The sequence below is a fragment of the Euprymna scolopes genome, chromosome 46 (assembly GCF_053919585.1).
Source record: "Euprymna scolopes isolate OS-2025 chromosome 46, ASM5391958v1, whole genome shotgun sequence".
In the NCBI taxonomy this organism is placed as follows: domain Eukaryota; kingdom Metazoa; phylum Mollusca; class Cephalopoda; order Sepiida; family Sepiolidae; genus Euprymna; species Euprymna scolopes.
The window spans coordinates 159632567-159652125 of NC_136527.1; the positions used below are offsets into that span (position 1 = coordinate 159632567).

General features: G+C 39.3%; 1 non-coding gene across 1 annotated transcript; it reads right to left on the minus strand.

Annotated features, from left to right (window-relative positions):
* Positions 1 to 12109: 12109 nt before the first annotated feature.
* On the minus strand, positions 12110 to 12273 carry LOC145271587 (U1 spliceosomal RNA). Its single transcript, XR_013865995.1, has one exon. It is a non-coding gene; the product is annotated as a U1 spliceosomal RNA (small nuclear RNA).
* Positions 12274 to 19559: the final 7286 nt, after the last annotated feature.

Here is a 19559-nt window from a genome sequence, read left to right on the forward strand (position 1 = left end):
TCAAATCCTATTAATTAAAATTATCGGAGTAATATCCATCATACCTCCAATGCAGCTTAAGATAAATTTATTTGTAACTACAATCGTTTATCTTTTTAGACTTTTAATGTTTTATCTTTAACGATTTCATTTCTATTATTTAAAGAATATAATTTTTGTATATATTTCTTAAATGATTATAACAATGTACTATTATCTTAAAAATTCTTTTTTTCATATATTTCTTTTTTTCTTTTTTTTACAAGGTGGTCACCATTTATCAAGGCCCGGAAGCCACTCAGGGATAAGGGTTATTGCATGTACAGGACGTTAGTGTTGAGATTTAATAAAGTATCTACTTAAGGGGGCGGTTCATCAAAAATTTGTTTACGTTGGACTTGAAGACATCCAGCTTGTAGTCAGGTGGGAAGCAGGCAGACGGAACAGAGTTCCACAGGCACGGAGTTCTAAGAAAGAAGCTTTCTTCATGGAATCTACTTTTTGCTTTAGGTACAAATAAAGAGTGAGGAAAATTTTTTGACAGTGGTTTCAGCTAGACGGGTGTTTATCGTGAGAGATTGACGACGGGGACCAGACACTGGAGCTCAGACGAGCACTTGCCATGTAAATAACGATAAAATAAAGACAGGCTCGCACCGTCTCTTCTGTGAGAGAGAGGTTGCAGGGAAGAGAAAAGGCATCTCCTACTAAGCCACAAAGTCTACTTCGTACTCTGTCAAGGCAGGATAGACTTTTTTTAGCAGCTCTTGCCTAGATGTGGCAGCAGTACTCCATCCTTGAACGTACTTGGCTTTTATATAGATACAGAATTGCATCAGCAGTGATATATTTTCTGGAGCGGTGGAAGCATCATATCATTTTTCCAGCGACATTGGCAACAGACTTGATGTACGTGTTCAATTTCAGGTCAGGAGTAAAGGTCAATCCCAGAAGCTTATCAGAACATGGAACCTCCTCTAGATGAGAGCCATCCATTTCACTTGATGCGAGATGAGGATGAGAGCGTTGATGATGTAAAGATAGGAAATTGATTTTACATGAATTAAACGTATCCACCTTTTGGACACCTACATTTTCTATTTATATATTTCTCAATTATTAACAGAGAATATTTTACAGGAATACTATCCATCTTATCTCCAATTCAGCTTAACATAAAATTATTTGTAACTATTATCGTTTATCTTATTAGACTTTTAATGTTTTATCTTTAATGATCTCATTTCTATTATATAAAGAATATAATTTTTTTATATATTTCTTAGATAATTGTAACAATGTACTATTATCTTAATATTTTTTCATATGTTTCTAAGTTGATTGTAACTATATATTCTCCTTATTTGGTTTTTAGAAATCATGTCAGTTGATTGAATTGATTAAAGTAAGAGTAAGTTAGCTTGTTCATGTGAAAGTCACTACATAACAAGCACAAAACTCTTGATATAAGTAATAAAAAACTAAAGTTAGTTAAAGCATTGGCAGCTGGTACCTGTAGTAATACTATAGAACTACTTTCATATGCGCGATAGCTGTGGACCCTTTGCATATGCATACAAGAACCTCACTTCTCGCTCAGACACGGGCTAGTTAACATGTGTATATCTTTTCTGTATGTATATATATTAATAAATCATTTGTTCATCTAAACGTCTCTGCTATAATTCAAGCATCAACACACCCACACAACAATTCAACAATACCTTTTTATCTTAGTCGAAGGTAAAAGGTAAGAAAATCACAGTAAGAGTACTAAAATATGATTGTGTAATATGACAAGGTACTTGATTAGCAAAACGATAAAAAGGTAGGCGCATGCGTACTGAATGCCATTTAGGTTTGGCAGACCAACTACTATTCTAGAAAACAAAGCAGTTGGTTGACAGTCTACTCATAGTTGATTCCATTCTCAACTGGTCTATGGATCTGTAATGTCAAAGAGGTAAAAGATAACTAAATAGCGACTAAAAGAGTGGATTATGTGATTCAACTTTTTCTAGTGACTTTTTCCCTTAGGTTCAACAGTTTGAAGGTTTTCACAACTGTTTATAAAGCATGTATATGGACAATGTATTGAGACAGTTCTGAGTTGCTGCTAACAATTTTTCAAGTAGTTTATCGGATGCTAGCTTCATTGGTATGACGTTATAATAATTTCCCCCACTTTTTATCTGTTCATCAACCTAAACGTAGATTCTTAGAACCTGTGGAACTCTCTTCCATTTGCCTGCTTTCCGGCTGACTATAATATGGTCGTTTTCAAGTCCAATGTAAACAAGTTCTTGATGGGCTGTTCCCCTTAAGTAATCCAATTTACAAAATTTCCATTACTAACAATTACTACGTCATTGTCCCATTGATCACTGTACACTTATTAACCCTTATCCTTGAGTGGCCTCTGGGCCTTGATAAGTGGTGACTCCTTTGTAAATAAATCATTGGAATATGAGTTGTTCAGAGGAAATGTGAACATTATGTGTATAGAGTGTGTACCACTTCACCTGATAAATCGACTTGCCCTTAAAATGAGATGGGTTTGAGTGATGGATTTTACAGATATTTTCTTTCTGATCCACCAGCCCTAATCTGACAGGAACAGTTTTGACAACTCGATTATTTATGTCTCATCAACACCTTTTAATGTTTATGCAATAATAGTAAGTATAGTAATTAGATTAGACAGAGTTACAAAACAATTGTCAGGGGTTGCTATTTTATGTGTGGTTTATAACACGTTGAAGTTCTGTAATTATTCAATTCCTATATAAATAGATCCTGGATATGACCTAAAACTATATCCGATGGTGAGGCCCCACCTTGCGGACCTTAGGGAGTGTGGAGCCACCCTTGAATTGCCATTGCTCCCAGGTCCACTCTGACCCGGAGTGGTAGTACCTGTTAGGGTCCCAACTATGGGTTAAATAGAATCTGACTTTAAAATATATATATATATATATATATATATATATATACATATATATATATATACATATATATATACTCCATTAAAAATTGTTCCTTAAAATAACTAGATTCGGCATTACATAACCTGAAAAAGGTCGATATGCAGTAAAATAAAAACAACCAACAAACTATATGAATACAACATAAAATGAGCACCCACTTCATTGCCAGTTGGCAGTCAATCAGACATATAATCGGTCATAGTTTTCAATCTTTGCAACAATTATTGGGGAGCTGCCCATATGTGTTTTTGCTTTCTTACATTTCTTAAGGAGGGATAAGAGTTCATGTGTTGTTAACTATTTTGCATTTCAACTTACAAATTTAATAAATAAAAACACCATAAAAACATTATTGTTGGCTTTCTTATATTTTATATATAAAGAAAGAAAATATATTTTCATATTTTTTTTTGTTTGTTTTATATAAAAATGAGAATGGGGGTATATTTTTTTAATTTCAATTTTAAATTCAATTTTACTCATACATTCTAGTTTTTGTTCTGTTTTAAATTCATAAAAATGCCACCCCTCTTTATTAATTACTAGCCTGGATGCCCAGCGTTGCCCGGGGTTTTCAAGGTGTCTTTTGAGAAAAAAAGTGGTAGTAGGCAGGAAAGCTAAAACCCGCGGCCCGTAAAGGCGGAAAAGAAAGTGAAAGAATATCTGACGTCTTAACTCCATGACGTGACCGGAAGTTCAGAAAGTTAAAATTATGCAAAGTCAGTCCAACCGATATGATGGATTGCAAAAGTGACTCGCAAAAAAATCGACCCGTCTTTGTAGAAAACTGCCAAGTGGAGGATGAAGGAATTAATGTATTAGGCCAATTTTTCGATATTTGATGTCCGAGACATCATGCTGTACACTGATACCAATCTCGTGAAAATGCGTCGGCTCTGACAAAAGTTTTAGGCATACAAACATACATACATGCACAAATTTAAACAAACAGATGAGATTTATAGTATGGATAACACTATTATTTAGAAAGCTATTCTTAACATGTGGAAGGGAGTCCTTGCTAAATAATTTGTACATTCATCTAACAATTAAATAAATTAAAAGGTGCATTTTGTAGTCAACAAAAACACGAAAAACTGGGCAAAAAACAAACAAATATATAGCAAATGATTGTTATTAAAGGCAACATAATAAATTCTTCTACCTACTTGGATGAGATTTTTGTGTTTTAAGTTATTTTAAGCGTTTATTTACTTTTAAAAAATCTGTACCGTGTCTTATGTTAGAAGAAATAAAATTGGGTGATATAAAACAGGCATCTAAGATGTCACGATAATTGCTCAAAAATCGATACTTAAATAAAGTACTGGTAATAATGGAAATCACACAAGTATTTTCTTTTTAAGAATAGATCGCTTTGTATTACTCTACACATAGATTCGAAAAAGTTATCAAAAAACAAATATATAACAAATAAATGTTATCAAAGGCAAAATAAGTTACTTTTCTACCTAAATGGATAATTTTCTAGTGTTTTAATTTATTGTAACACGTTTATTCAGCTCGAAAAACATAGTGTTTACCGATGTATTGGAAAATTTAAAATTGCGCCCGACTCTCTCTCTCTCTCTCTCTCTCTCTCTCTCTCTCTCTCTCTCTCTCTCTCTCTCTTTCCTACGGTAAGTTTGAGAAAAGGAGTTTTAAAAAACTAGACAAAATACTGTTAGAAACTCGCTCAATATATGTTACCGTCACATAGGCTGACATACATTCGGTGGGTTTAACAATATTTTGTATATTTTTTTTTAATTTTAAACTCCATTTCTCAAACTTACCGCGTGAAAGAGAGAGTCGGGAATCATTTTAAATTTTCCATTACATCGGTAAACACTATGTTGTTCGAGCTGAATAACCATGTTAAATTAAATAAAAACACTAGAAAATTATCCAGTTAGGTAGAAAAGTAACTTATCTTGCATTTGATAACATTTATTTATATATTTGTTTTTTGACAACTTTTTCGAATCTATGAGTACAGTAATACAGTGTACACATCCCAGAAAACACTTATCTTTTATCCCATGAATTAAAAATAAACCAAATAAATTTGAAATTCACATTTTATATTCACGTTTGTTATAAATCATACAGAATAAATATTTTTATTGCAAAAAAAAAAAAAAAAATGAATAAACATAATTTAATATTTAAGGTTATTTTTAAAAAATCGGATTAGAAATGTAAACAAAAAATATTTTAAAACTTACCTTCCATTCCAGTTCCAATACGAAAAAAAATCGGTTTGTGTTCAAACCAGAAAATTTATTAGAATTTCTTTAATAAATTGATAAAACTTTTGTTTTGTGTGTCCAATTCATTAAGAAATAAAATATATGAAAATATAAAAGAAACAAAATTAAAAGGTGAAAAAACACGAAATTATTTAAATAGAAAATCAACTTCTAAAGAACAAAGAAGTTAAGGTCATCGTAATAACACGGTGAAATCATTATTTCGTTCCTCGTGTAAAAATGTCTGTTTTTTATTAAAGCGTATCGAATTGTTCTCCTATCAAGCTCGGATTATATTTGTCAATGATTAAAGCTTGTTTTCGATATCTTTTGTAAATTTCTATTTTGTATGTCTAATTCATTAAAAATTAAAACATATAAATCACATTTATAAAAAAAAACATAAAAATAAAAAAAATCCCTGAACATTTCATTCTAATTAGTCAAAATAGTAGTCTAAATAATTCAATGTATAATATAATATAATATAATATAATATAATATAATATAATCCTTATAATAAAAACAACAACAAAAAACGCGAAGTTAATAAAATTACAGGAATATACTAGATAGTAACTTTTTTTTTCCAGAAAGATAAAACCCTGAATTTTATCATATAGAAAACAGAATAATGTAAAACTTTTTCTACTATTTTTAATTAAATTTTAAATGTTAAATTTTCCCAAAAAGTTAACAATTGACATTTTTTGTCTTGCACAAAAAACGTACTTAAATATTTAAAAAAAAAAGGGGTTTTGAAATAATTAATTAATTTATTTATTGTCTAACTAAGATTTAGGATGATTTTCTAAGAGAATATGCAAAAATATTATAATATAAGTACCTGAATTTCAAATAATTCCACTTATTCATATAGGTAACCAGATATTTCCATGTAGAGTCGAGATCGACTATGGAAGACCAAACAGGCCCAAAAAACTTATTTTTCAGTGACGAAAATTTCAATGTGTTATTAAGCTGAGGCTGGCCAGTACCAGATGGGTGACCATTTGTATGAGTTTGGTTTTTAATGTGTATGTGTGTGGGGGCCAGACTCCCCAAAATGGGGGGGGGGGACAATTTAAAGCAGAATAAAAAAAAATATTTCAGCGCGTTTGGTCCACCGTAGTCGAAAGGCGGCAAACGTTTTCAAACGGGATCGAAAAAAATGATGCTATTTTTAACACAAAGGGCACAACATTTATCGAATTTTTTTTGTATCGATTATTCAAAGCATGCCCTGTTTAATAATGGTCATGTATTATTCGGCTCGCTAAAAAAAAATTGTTAATTTATTCATCAAAAATTTTAAAATGGCTTTTTTCGTATAAATACTACAAAAATTTTTTTGTTTGTTTTGCTTAACTTAAATTAATTCTTTTACTTAACATAGTCACCGAATTTAACACTTCAAAACTCAAAAGCGGGATAATTAAACACAATCGAAGTTCTGATATTCAGACGTCAAAATAAGGTATGCAAACAATTTTTTTTTTTTTTTTTTTTTTTTGAATCTATAATTCTGTCCCTTACAACACAATATGTTGATTTCAGTCTCAGATGATTATTTTAAGCATATTTGTTCCCACTTCAAAACAAGGGGGGGGGGGTTTGTAAGCAAAAAAATATATATATATAAATATCGTTTATGAAAAATAAGTACACTGTTATAAAGTTCATTCTTTTCCTAATAATCGCTGAAAATTTCGTATTGATCGGATAATTATCTGATGTTTGGTAGATTTTTAAAAAGACGGTCCGTCAAAAAGTACTGACCTGCCCCCCCCCCCCAGTTTTGGCGGTGCCTAGATTAAACATTATACATTAACTAAAAACACTGAAAACGTATCCATTTATTAGGAAAGATACCCGCGCTTCGCTTCGCCGCTTCGCACGGGACTTTGCTGCACACTCTCCCTTCCCCGCTGACACCCCCTCTCCCAATGTAAACAAAATGTTTGTTTTTTTGATTGGGGCGAACGAACGTGTGGGTACTCATTTTAGGTTAAATTATTAAAGTAAAGTGATACCCCACTTTATTTAAACTAACAATTATTCAAAAAGTCCCAGAGTCCTGAAGTTGATGCCATACAAACGTAAATTTGCGACGGGGTTGATTATCAGATTTGGTGTCAGAAAAAAAAAAATTAGGTCATCGTGAAGAAAGAGAGAGCCTGTTTCCTCCGTTTGACTATAGGTGGCGTTACTGTCTGTCCACACAATTACGGAAGCACACAATGTATATAATGTCACCCTTGAAAAAAACGGATATATATATATATATATATATATCATAAAAATAATTAGGTCATCGTGAAGAGAGAGCCTGTTTCCTCCGTTTGACTATAGGTGGCGTTACTGTCTGTCCACCCAATGCCACCCTTGAAATAAAAATAAATGTTTTTGTTATATTTTTATTTTAAACTTTTTTTTTTTGCAGACATATTCAAGTTTTTTTCAAACATATTTGCTTTTTATTTTTTTTTTTTTGCAAACATATTTAAGTTTTATTTTTCCAAACATTTACGTGTTGTTGCTTGTTTATTTTCAAACATTTAAGTTTTTTGTTTTTTTGTTTTTTTGTTTTTTTTTTGCAAGCATGAACTAAATATTTTTGAAATATTTTTCTTTTTGAAAAGTTTGCTTATGCTCTTATTGTACCGCGTTATTTTTTAATAGTAGTTTCAACTAAGATTCAGGTTTTACAATATCCTTTTTCAAATATATATATATGGTAATACTTGCGGAAAAGGTAAAATAAGTGCAGAAAAATAAAGAAAAAAAGGTGGGGTGGGTCCATAAAAAAGATAAAAGAAAAAACCGTTGATTTTTTTTATTTTTTATGATTATTATAAGAGCGTAAAAAAATACTCGCGGAAAAACGGCTGTACCCATAAATATGTTTAAAAGAAAAATATAGCAAAAACATTTAGTTTATGCTTGCAAAAAAAAAAAAGAAAAGGAACGTAAAAACAAAAAAAACGTAAATGTTTGAAAATAAACGAGCATCAAAACGTAAATGTTTAGGAAAAAAAAACTTAAATATGTTTGCAAAAACAAAAAAAAATGTTTAAAATTAAAATATAACAAAAACATTTATTTTTATTTCAAGGGTGGCATTGTATACATTTTGCGCTTCCGTAACTGGGTGGACAGACAGTAACGCCACCTATAGTCAAACGGAGGAAACAGGCTCTCTCTTTCTTCACGATTACCAATAATTATTTATCCAATCATGAGAAGTGTGTGATGTATCCAAATTGATGAAATTAAGAAAGTGAAAAGAGAGGTGTGTGTGGTCATTTTTTGACTCGTTTGGCTCTTTTTGGTGTTTTATTGCACGGGCGGCCATCCTGCATGCCAAACTGTAGTGATTACGTTGGATAAAGAATGTCTTCAAATATGAATAAGTACTCGTTTGTGCAAGAAATAAATGCGATATTCGTTCTCAGCGTACCGAAAACTGGTAAAAGTCGACAATTCAAGGGTGAATGCCGATTCGTCCGTGAATAAAAAAAAAAAAAAAAACTCTTTTATGATAAAAATTATACTATAGCGATAGAGGGACTGCCAACCGATTGTGAGGATTGGACCTCATGTTTTTGTGACGTCAGATTTGTGTTAACTATACGAACTATGGAAAAGCAGAAGCGACTTAATTATTTTTTAAAACCTTTGTTTATCTTCCTCAAACTGCAATTAATAATTAATCTTTGTTATAATTTTTTTAGGTTTTAAGATTTACACAGTTTAACGATTAATAATATTATAAACATTTGTATATTAAATATGAAATACGGTTTTACTGAATGGGCATTTGGTTACCTACGGGGTTACATATTTTCTTCGGTAAAAAGAGACTAGAAAATATGAGGGGGGTCTACAAAATGCTTAATATTTGTGCAATAATATTTTCAAATTGTTTTTAATCTGGCGATATAATAGTTGCATGTTCACATTAAAACTTAATAATTAAAAAATATTTAAACACAATTAATTAAAAATCTATGTTGTAACGGAACATTTTGAAATAATGGAATTTTAATCATTTTAATCTTTTAAAAAATGATTGATTTTTAAGAAGTTTCTTTTTCTTGGCAATTCAACTGATATTATATATATTATAACTGGTATTATGGTATATATTAACTTGAAAAAACCCTATTAAAAACATAATAATATTAAATTTATATCACTTTTCTAATTGACATTTCAAGGTAATTTTTTGTTCAATATGTGTATTTTAATGTTTAAAAAAATTTAATATGTTTTACTTATTTGAACTCTTATGTTTCATAATAAATAGACATTTCGATAGATTTAAATATATTTTGTCCAAATTTCGAAAAATTAATATGGAGGGGGATGGACACGCACTAAAAAATATTTTCCCTCATATATTTTATGGAAACTGAATTTGATATGTAATTTCATTCTAAAATGGATAAGTATCGAAAATTTCACGAAAATCTTACCATTAGTTGATTTATGCTAGATTTATTAAAAACGGATATATTTTCACGTTCAAAATGCTTACTACATGGGAACGTTCTTTTAAAGCGCCAATTATGTAAACACGATTTTCGTCTCGCAATTTCATTATTTTCGTAATAGAGTTACATCGTTTACATATGGGGGGGTAATTCGGTGGTGATTTTAGGTAGTGCTTAGTGATATCATATATGGTAAATATATATATATATATATATATATATATTTTATATTAAATAAATTATGAAGAAAATCTGTTTCGCAGGCAATTGAATACACTTGTTATGGTATAATTACAATAAATCCTGGGCAATTTATAAACAAAAAAAGAAGCAGATAATGTATGGAATGATGGATTTTGACATATGGAAAATTGGCCTTGTGTCTGACTAACTCTGCCCTCGTGGGTATGCAAGTAAATGAGGACATTAGTTTTAATTATTTATCTCTAACCCCATACCACCCTTCTCCCGGGCATTGGCGTGGAAAATAAGGGGAAATTATGTATTCTGAGGCAGAAGTTTTTCACAAAAAAAAACAACTTTTGAATTATATCGGCGTTATAGTTACCATGAAAAACACAGCAAACATAAAATCTAATGTCATTTAATCTTAGCATTTGTTCAATTTTATTTTAAGAACTTTAATATTGTTACAAGAAGTAAAGAAGGATTCACTCTCAATGATTGACCACAAAGAATAATCAAGAACGTTAAGATCACGTGATGAGGCCATTCTTGTTTGCTGATCCAGGACTAAAGTTGTCTGTGTTATTGAGCGGTTTGGCTTGTCGCGCCATCTTACAATCAACAAATACAGAATTATACTATGGGGTTAGTGCACATTTAAAAATGTCCTCAATGTAAGGTTATTTGTTAAGAACAAGGAAAAATAGTCTATTGGCATTTTTTAAAAAATGATGGAGATTTCCCTCTTTCAGAAATGGCTGCTCAGACCATCACTGATGATGATTTCTTCATTTTGAAAATCTTGTCTGCATTATCAGGTATTCTCACAAGGACTTTTTCATTTTGATGCTTGTTGGATGTTGAAGTGAGAATAACTTTTCATCTGTGAAGGTGATGTTATTGAGCGTGCCTTGTCTGATAATAAGGTTTAACAAGAGTCGATTTCTGATGAGTTTCTTTGCAATTGTGGCTGCAGAGAGAACTGTCGCTTTTGGAGCTTATAAGATGACATTAACAGGTCACTTCGACATATCCTTCACATCGTCCTTGGTGATGTTTGTTCTTTGTTCACCATTTGTCTCGTGGATCTGTTTGGATTTTGTCTGTTTTTCCCTAAGTTTTTTGATACGTTTAGGTGTTCTTAAGGTGTTTACAGGTAATTATCAATCGTCCTTTTTATAAACAGTATTTAATAATAATAAAGTCATACCCTATATTAGATTGCCCATACTTTTAAAATAATAAAGATATACACGATATTAGATGGGCCATTGCTTAATAATAAAAAGCTATACACGATATGAGACGGTTCATCCTTTAATAACAATAAAGTATTACACGATATTATATGGTCCATTCTTTAATAATAATAAAGCTATAAACGATATTAGATGGTTCATTGTTTAATGATAATAAAGCTATACACGATATTAGATTGTTCTTTCTTTAATAATAATAAAGCTATACACGATATGAGATGGTTTATTCTTTAATAATAGTAAAGCTATATACGATATAAGATGGTTCACTTTTAATCATAATAAGGCTATATACGAGATAAGATGTTTCATTCTTTGTTAACAATACATCTATATATTGGATTTCGTCTGTTTTTTTTATAAGTTTAGGTGTTCATAAGGTGTGGGGACGTTGTTTATCTTTGATTAACGAAGTTTCCAGGTAATTAGTAATCGTCCATTTTTTTTTAACATTTTGTTGATTTTGAGTTTTTTTCTCCAACTTGAATATTTCTTGTGCCGTACGTCATTCTCATGTTGATCTATGGTTAATCTTCTCTCCAATTCAACAGACATTGTTTAAAAATTAACATCTTTTGTTTCTAAAAAAAATTACAAATCATACATTACATTATCATATAATGACAATTAAATATTAAATTTATTTTAATATTATCATAATAAATAGTTCAGAAATTTTGTAATAGGGTTTATGTCCACACTGTATATCGAAAGAAGACACTTTCAGTAGCTGTAGGCGACAGCTAGACGAATTCCTCACGATTAAACGTTGATTACATTTACATGCAAATTAGATACAATCAGAACGTTGGAATTGAAGTGGATAATAAACTGGTCGAGAGAAATGGCGTATTTCTTGGTATTACAGAGATTAAGCGGAGGGAGTACAGACCTACGAGTGAGAGGTACTTGGAAAAAGTAGGGAAGGATTTCTGATTTTGATTGCATTATCGGGGTGAGCGCGAACGCAGACCTCACACTTAGAAATAGCATGTCCGAGTCATCCACATTTGGGACGATCGCAAAGGTCAACCCAACCGCAGTGCAATGGATGGGCCTCGCTCTGGGGGGAACGACCTTAATGATCACCGTTACCCCTACATCAGGTAAGTATTATATTTAGCCCTTCGTCCCCGACCTTGGCATTATCTACTGCCAAGGCCTCATTTGGGGTACGAAGAAGCTTAGGCACAAAGGCCAGTAAGGGGGGAGTGGGGAAAAAAGGGGTCTTTTCTAGTCCTTAGCTAGACTTGCGTAAGATAGCAAGTACTTTATTATAAAACCTATACTAGAGTTTCTATCACGCACTGTTTCGCCTAACATTCTTACCCGGACCTACTTAAAATAACAGCTCCCCAGCTTACGGGATGGCAGGCGACATTCACGCTGTGATAAAAGAAGAACATATAACATTATATACAAGAAATTAAAAGGAAAAATATCTACAAACTAAAGAGTTTTAATTTTTTTTTTTTTTTTTTTTTTTGTAATGGGGGTGAGATGATGGGGAGGGGGGCAAACTAGAATACACCCAAAAAGAAAGAAAAAGAAAACAAATTAACAAAATGCCTATGGGGGCGGGTTAGTAAGGGGACCCTCCCTACCTAACGGCTGGTCTGTCATATGAAACGCCCACTGTCTTCCGGTCCTCTTCCCCCGGGGGGAAAGGGTGAAAGCAAGCAGGTCGTTCCCTAAAGGGGAGTGGAGGAACTAGGGACATGTATGGAAAATAAATTAGGGTTGGGGATAATAGGGATGGATGGCGTCTTCCAAGATAATGTACGTAATGGGCAAAATAGGCCTGGGACAAAATAAAACAAGTGGACTATTGGGCATCTTTGGAAGCTCTCCTAGTGCCAATCTATCAAAAAATAAAAAGCTATGGGAGCAGGATCCACACGCATACTACCCTAATCTAGGCCCTATAAAAAGCACAAGCTATCCACTCTTGGTGGTTACTGCCTATCTAGCCTTAAAACTACCCAATATTATAAGGTAAACCTTATATTACATGTCTTGATTGGGCTGGGTTCCGAGAAAAAAGAAACCTCAGCACCCTAGGACCAATACCACTAGGGTGGAAACACGAACTTAAATCTAGCGCCTCGTCGGATGCACAAACTAGTGTTGTGCACCCATCTTCTATCAAAGTCGATGTGGGGCAATCTTTTCCAATCACATCTGATTTTCGTTTTAAGTTGATGCTTAAAACGAACAACCAGATCGTGATCGGAAACAGACTGCCCCCTATAGACAATGTCCAGACGTAAAACCCACGTCACTAACCTAGCCACCGCTAGGATCGCTAGAAACCCCAACCGTTTCTCCCTGTCAAACGGCGGCTCCACATTATCGACTACGTACACTAAATCAAGTGGCACCGACCGCTCGGGGTCGATGCGAGCCGTTACCCCCTCGACATACTCCCAGAGACTCCGCACCCCGCTGCAAAGAAAGAACGCGTGTTCTCTCGTCTCCTCCTCTTCCTCATCATTGCAGCGTGGGCACGGGGGATAGTAATAATCCCTATCATGATCGTCCCTGGCTAGTTTGCCGAAGAGTGGCAGCGCGTCTCGGACTAGCCTCCACGTAAGCGAAAATTCAGCATTGTTAATATAGCTACTGGCAGGCGCCCAACTCCACAGCGAGAGAACTTCCCCCCTCGACAGATGTAGCCGCTCCACCAGCGGGTCTTTTGCAGTCCCCTCCACTACATCCCTATATAGCAACCACCTAGGCCGTGCAAGGTCACTGGACCCCGGCAATGCCCTAAGGGCGGCTCGGCATTCGGTCAGGAAACACCTTTCCCCCGCCGGTCTTCTGCGACCTTCAGCGGCAGGGTTGGATATGAGCCGTGGGAAAGCTTGCTCCACGACTGGTACCCAGGGCGTTTCCTCCATCAGTGTCCGACTCAGGAATGCCAATCTTTCTGCGTGCTTGTGACTTAGCAGATCAGGCATCCCCAAGCCTCCCTCGCTAAGCTTCTGTGTACAGACCTGTCTACGGACATACGGCTTTCCTCCTACCCAAAGAAGTTTGAATAGGAGTTGCTCTAAAGCCTTACAGCGGTCCGCAGGCAGGGGAAGAACAGATAAACGGTAAAGGATCAGCGGAAACACGTATGTAGCACATGCCTCCGCACGACCCTTCAAGGACAATTTCCTCCGAATCCAAGTCCCTACTGACGACTCGACCTTAGTCTGTACTTCCGACCAATTCTTGTCCAGCTGGAGGTCCGGCCCGAACCACACACCGAGGATCTTTACTGGGCCATCTGTCCAGCCGAACGCACCTGGAAGCGAGTTTACCCCGGTCCAGGCGCCCAACCGCAGGCCAACGGACTTGCTGCGATTGATCACGGCCCCTGTGACAACTTCATACTCAGCGATCGCCTCTATCACCGCTTTAATGTCAGTTCGTCGTGCGACGAACACAGTGACGTCATCGGCGTACGCGGACACCCTGGCAACTTTGCCGCCAGGCAGAGCTATGCCGCGTAGGACTGGTCTCGCCGCCTCGTCCCTTAATTTGCGAAGGAAGGGCTCCAACGCCAGGACATAAAGCAGAGGCGACAGCGGACAACCCTGCCGCACCGACCGGGAGACCCCAAAGGACTCCGACAACCTACCATTAACTTGCACCACCACCGCGGGATCACGATACAGGGCGGAGATCCACTTGCGGAAGTCCGGACCAAAGCCGGCGGTTTCCACAACAGCCCTCAGGAACCCATGGTCCACCCTGTCGAACGCCTTGGACTGATCTAAATTGATCAGCGCGGCTTCTGTGTCGTCTTCTACCCCCTCTAAGATCGTGCGAATCAAGTGCAGATTGTTTTGAATCGATCGATCCTTCACAGCGTAGTTCTGATCCGGTTCGACCAAGTCGGCGATAACAGCCTGCAGTCGATTCGCAAGAACGCGGGACAAAATCTTGAAGTCTGCGTTAAGCAGAGTGATGGGCCTATAGTCATCTAGATTCCCCCCTCCATGTTGGTTCCCCTTCTTCAGAAGCGTGACCACTCCTTTGGTTACCTGCCTCGGGATCGAGTCCTGGGCAAACCAGTGGTTAAACACGCCCGTCAGAAGGGGCACAAACATAGGCGACAGCCTCAAGAACAGTTCGTAAGGTAAACCATCGAGCCCCGGAGATTTGTTGCGGCCAACCTGCTTCAACGCAGTAATGACCTCACGCTCCGTAACCATCCCCTCGCAGCTAGCCGCTCGGGCCGCAGTAAGGCGGGGCGAGCCAGCTAAATAGCTGCCAAACTCCTGGCCGCGGAGTCTGGGTAGTTTGGTGAAGCGCTCCTCCAAATGTTGCCGAAACCCATTGCAGATCTCCCGTGTCGACACGAGAGGACGCCCTCCCAGGTTATTCACCTCCCGAATGTACCCGTCCGAGCCACGTCTTAGGGCAGCCTTATGCTCAACAGCGTCAACGTTCACGGCTTCGTTGGAAACTCTTTCTAACCTAGCCCTAATTAACTGACCTTCATATCGCTCGCTAGCCAAGCGATTGAGGTCCCCCTTAACTAGAGCTAGTTCTAGGGAATCCCCCCCTGCCACCGCCCAGGTCAATCTATCCTCTAAGTGCCTTTTGGTCCGAGCCCTAGTTAACGCGAGGCGTTGGCTGTATTGGACACAAAAGCGCCTAATGGTAGCCTTAAGGTTAACCCACCATCTACTCCCGGTAACCGCCCCCACTAACTCCCTCTGAATTAGTAATGTCAGCTGCTCCCGGAAGTCGACCGACTCCAATAAGGAGGCGTTCATCTTCCAGTAGCCTGCCAACCTAGGCCTATTACCTAATTTCAAACGGGCCAAAACAAGTTTGTGGTCCGAATGACCTAACCAGTGGAACGTGGGACAAGATAGGAAATCTGTGTCGCCCCTTCTAATTAACATCCTGTCCAAGTATGAACTTGTAAAGGCGGCCGAGCTAGATTGCCACGTCCACATCTCCCTCCCGGGGTGATCCAGACGGAACCTATCGACCAGATCGCACGAGGCCATCAGGTCAGACAGGCTGCTTTCACACCCTCCCGACCCTCTAACCCCCCCGACCTTATCTATGCTGGGGTCCAGGATGGCATTCCAGTCCCCCATTAAAACTACCCGCTCCGGACCCGAAGAGAGAAACACCTCCACCCGCCGAAAAAAGGAAACCCTCTCGCTGGGGATGTTAGGCGCATAAACTGCCACGATCCGAAACGCGCCGCTTTTAACGGCAACATCGACCACGACCAACCTCCCATGAGCGTCCGCGTGGACAAGTGTAACCGTCGCAGACAGAGTGCGACTCACTAGTACAGAAACCCCCCGGCTATAGAGACTGCCATATGCTGAGTAAACATCAAAATCGTTCACCAGCACATCGCAGTCCCCGGCCTCAACAAAGTGAGTCTCTTGCAAGGTGGCTATGTCTACCTCAAGGGCCACGAGATCCCTCAGCACGCGAACAGCCTTGCTTCGGGATCTCATGCCCCTCGCATTTAAACTAGCTAAATTTAAGCTCGTTTCCATGTTTCCACTATCTAGTAGTATTCCTCTACTAGGGGTCTAAAGTCCTCGGGAGAGAGGACGTCGAAGGTCTGGCCCAGACTGCCCTTGAGCAGGTCGGGTGTAAGCCGCCCGTTCCTGGCCAGACCCCCCACGTCCAAGGGGAACGTCAATTTAATTGCCCTGTAGAAGGAGGGGTGAACGTAAATAGGGACCCGACCTTCACATTGCTTAGCAATTTTTGTCAGAGATGGGTGCTCCTCGTCCATGAGCCTGAAGCCCGGGAAAGTTGTTTTTCCTGCCTCCAGCATCCTCCATAGTGCCTTTGATCTTCCTCCCCTATTTGGCCGCACGAAGGTGATGAGATTCGGGGCGTCGGCGAAATTTCGTGGGTCCGTGATGTTCTTGCAGTCTACAGTTGTTAACTTTTCTAGCTGCCGGAGATTCTTTTTCTGCGTACCGTTTAGGTCCCCGACAGCTAGTTCTGCGTCGCAAAGGCGCTCCCCAGGCCAAAAAGGATATTTTCTTGTTTTTTCCGTCCTGGAGGGCGCCTTTTCTTCCACTGCTTTCTGCGCCGACGCCGCTTGCTGGTCTTCCGGAGCTGTTCTTTCCGGCTCCGGAGTGTTGAATAGGGGAGGGGTAGGCTGAGCTTCTTTGGTGAGAGATGCTGGAGGCTCAGCTGTTACGTCTTCCATAGACTCAGGGGGAGTCTCATTGGTGTTTTCTTCTAGAGGAAGCTCCTGTTCTGTGTCTTTCGGCAGCTCCTTCCTCTCTCGCTTCTCCTTGTTCTTGAGTTTTGGGGCACGTTCTTCTTCCTCCGACTCTGAGGAGCTTACCGGGAGCTTCCTCTTAGTAGTCGCCGCAACTGCCCTCGGTGTTGTGGGGGCCACCTCCGTCTTCTTGCCTTTTGCGGCGACTTTGCTCCATTCGTTCTCCCCCTTTGTCTTTGCCGGCTTCTGTCCTTCCTTGGGTTGTTCTGTTTGTGGACTCGTAGCGGCTTCCTTTGTTTTCGGAGCGTCCTTTCTTGTAGGACAGAAGCGGGCCATGTGTCCGGGCTTCAGGCAAAGCCAGCACAGCGGTCTTCTCCCCTCTACTATTACTGCCATGTTCCAGCCCTCACATGTCAGCTGGGCAGGGATCTGGTGGAAATTCTTTCGGTCTATCCTTATGTAGATCTTGTAGGTCCCCGTGATGATGTTCCGGGGACCCTTGACAGGATGTACACCTTCGACCTGCCCAAACTGTGAGAATGTTGCGCCTAGCAGATCCTCCCCGATAAAACACGGGACTCCCAGCACTGTGACAGTTACCTGCCTCCTTGACAAGTATTCCGGCCTGAGGCGTATGTCTTTCCACGTGAGGTCTCCTTTTGCCCAACTTATCGCCACCTCCTTTGATGGCAAAAGGACATCCCACGTGGAACGGAGTCTCTTTACCAAATACTGGGCCGGAATTTTTAGCTGGCTTATTGTTTCTAGCATTTTCTCCAGGGAAACCCCGGTGAGTCCCTTTCCTCCTGCGTCAAAAGTTATAAAGGACAGCGTTCTTTCTTTTATGTCGTCCCAAGTACCGGGCAGGGTCTTGATGGTATTTCCCTCGATGAGTTCCCGGTACTTGGTCTCCAAGAGGTCCTTGTAAAAATCCGGAGTTTTTGTTTTGCCGCTGTCCTTTTCGGCACAGGCTCCCGACGTCTGGGGTTCCCCTGGCGTGCTGGTCCCGGCTGTCTGGTCCTTTGGTCTTTGGGCTGGCGTTATCGGGGAGTCGTCGCTTGTAAGGGCTGGCCACTCCGCCGTGCTGGCTGGTGTCTTTGGTGTAGTCTTGGACGAGGAGCACCCATCTATCACGATGACCTCGAGGGATTTTGTTTTCCTTAACTCCCCGGTGTCAGCTTTCTGGGGGCTACTTGCTTCTGATTGCGTTTCTCTGGGTTCGTCCGGGACCCACCATTTTTTAACAGGCTTCCTAGCCTTGTAGGCAAGCCTTCCGCCAGGTGGGCCCTGGACAACATTTTTCCAGGAGTCTAGGTTCTCCATCGAACTCTCCATGCTGGAACTGGGGGTAGCGACCCCCGAAACCGACACCGGAGAGTCAGTGGGCGTGGCATTCCCCCTCATTAACGGTACGAGGATATCCCCGAAGGTGATATCCCCGCGTTTCGGCACTGGGGTGTCACCGGGTGTGACACCCCCCCTTCTCGGCACTGGGGTGTCACCGGGTGTGACACCCCCCCTTCTCGGCACTGGGGTGTCACCGGGTGTGACACCCCCCCTTCTCGGCACTGGGGTGTCACCGGATGTGACACCCCCCCTTCTCGGCACTGGGGTGTCACCGGGTGTGACACCCCCCCTTCTCGGCACTGGGGTGTCACCGGATGTGACACCCCCCCTTCTCGTCACTGGAGTGCCACCGGATGTGGCACTCCCCCTCCTCGTCACAACACCAGGGGCGTCCCCCATGGTGTTAGAGGCAGAGGCCTGCCTCTTTTTTTGTTGGCCCAGTGCCCTTCACCGACCCGCCGATTCGGAGCTAGAGGGCCTTCGCCTAATGGCACGTCGGTTACCTCTAGTCCTGCCGGCTGCTTAAGTCGGATCCAGACACTGGACGGACCTGCAAAAAAGAAAGAAAAGCAAACGGTTAGTGAGCCGAAAGGACCACACTCCCAAAGAAGGGGTCGGTCCTTTTTGGCTGGACAAAATAAAACCCTTAAGTGGTCAAAAGGCTGACCAAGTGGGCACCTGCTTTCGAGAACTTTGTCTGGTCTAGTGCGTGTCTTGGAACAGATACTACACTTTGATCATGACTACGTTACCCGAAGGAAGGTAAGTATTATATTTAGCCCTTCGTCCCCGGCCTTGGCATTATCTACTGCCAAGGCCTCATTTGGGGTACGAAGAAGCTTAGG